Below are 1,834 nucleotides of genomic sequence, written 5' to 3'. Positions count from 1 at the left end.
ACAACGTTATGTTAAATGGGATGTGGTTAGATGACCTGGAGAAGAGGCCTCTGATTGGACTAAACTGAATGAATTTAAAGTTAGCTTAAATAATAAACAGTTAATGGATGGGATGTGCTATGTTTCTGATACGTGCTGGAATAATTCTCATAACTGTGAGTGTTTGCCAGTATAGCTGAAATGACTAGGTTAGCTACGTTAGCTACAATAGCTACGTTAGCTACGTTAGCTACAATAGCTACGTTAGCTACAATAGCTACGTTAGCTACGTTAGCTAACAGCAGATCTGCAGTAGGAGTCATGTGATCACTTTGTTCAAATAAGACCATAACATTTTTTAGGTAAGTTTCCAACAACAGAGACAGTTGTTCCGCTTTATCATCCTTAACGTCACCAAGCGCCCCGTCCCAGCTGTGTGCGTCACTCTTTAGTGTCCCCTGGTCTCCAACTGTGTGCATCAGTCTTTAGTGTCCCCTGGTCTCCAGCTGTGTGTGTCAATCTTTAGTGTCCCCTGGTCTCCCAGCTGTGTGCGTCACTCTTTAGTGTCCCCTGGTCTCCCAGCTGTGTGCATCACTCTTTAGTGTCCCCTGGTCTCCAGCTGTGTGCGTCACTCTTTAGTGTCCCCTGGTCTCCCAGCTGTGTGTGTCAATCATTAGTGTCCCCTTGTCTCCCAGCTGTGTGCGTCAATCTTTAGTGTCCCCTGGTCTCCCAGCTGTGTGCGTCACTCTTTAGTGTCCCCTGGTCTCCCAGCTGTGTGCATCACTCTTTAGTGTCCCTGGTCTCCAGCTGTGTGCGTCACTCTTTAGTGCCCCCTGGTCTCCAGCTGTGTGTGTCACTCTTTAGTGTCCCCTGGTCTCCCAGCGGTGTGCATCACTCTTTAGTGTCCCCTGGTCTCCAGCTGTGTGCGTCACTTTTTAGTGTCCCCTGGTCTCCCAGCTGTGTGCGTCACTCTTTAGTGTCCCCTGGTCTCCAGCTGTGTGCGTCACTCTTTAGTGTCCCCTGGTCTCCCAGCTGTGTGCGTCACTCTTTAGTGTCCCCTGGTCTCCCAGCTGTGTGCGTCGCTCTTTAGTGTCCCCTGGTCTCCCAGCTGTGTGCGTCGCTCTTTAGTGTCCCCTGGTCTCCGTTGTGCTCTTAGCTTCTGCCATGTCTCCTCAAGTTGCTGGAGATGTTTCTTCCTTTGTTTTAATTTCTTTTTTTGTATCTGCATCGTTTCTGAAGCTGCAGCGCGTTTCTCCTGATGGAAACGAGCCGTTGGAACACGCTCTCATCTGTTTTCACTGATAACATGGGAAACAAAGGTTACTCTGCTTGTGTTTCAGATACTACAGAACCCTGTGATATTTGAGAAGTTCAGTCGGGATGAGTTTCCTCTTTGCTCTGACGCTGACAGCAATGCAGAGAGAGGAGTTTAAGAGCTGCTGAAAGCTGCAGCTGCAGGATGATGCCTCGGGACTGGGAGGTGAATAGAAACAGAGTAGAAAGAAACAGAGAGAGAGGAAAGAACTTAAAGAAGATGGTTCCCTTTGATGTTGATGTTTCGGCTGCATTGCTTAAAATAGCTTTCTGCAAACTGAGCACATCTGTTTAGTTGAAAGAGGATGAGATGCAGAGACAGAGAGAGAGGGAACATCTGTATCCTTCGCTCGTCTGCAGACACTCAGTGGATGATGTGTAGGAACCACAGATCTCTGACACTGTAGTTTTTGTATTTTCCCGACTATCAGATGTTTTGCACGGACGTTCGTGTTCCCCAGAGGATACGTCTCTCTGGGTTTGGTCAACCCTATGACCTTTCCTTTAGCAGCACAATAAGGTTTGCCTTTGGTGTTCTAAT

Source organism: Notothenia rossii, assembly GCF_949606895.1.
Source record: "Notothenia rossii genome assembly, chromosome: 5".
Taxonomy (NCBI): Eukaryota; Metazoa; Chordata; class Actinopteri; order Perciformes; family Nototheniidae; genus Notothenia; species Notothenia rossii.
Note: the sequence above shows the minus strand (reverse complement) of the source record.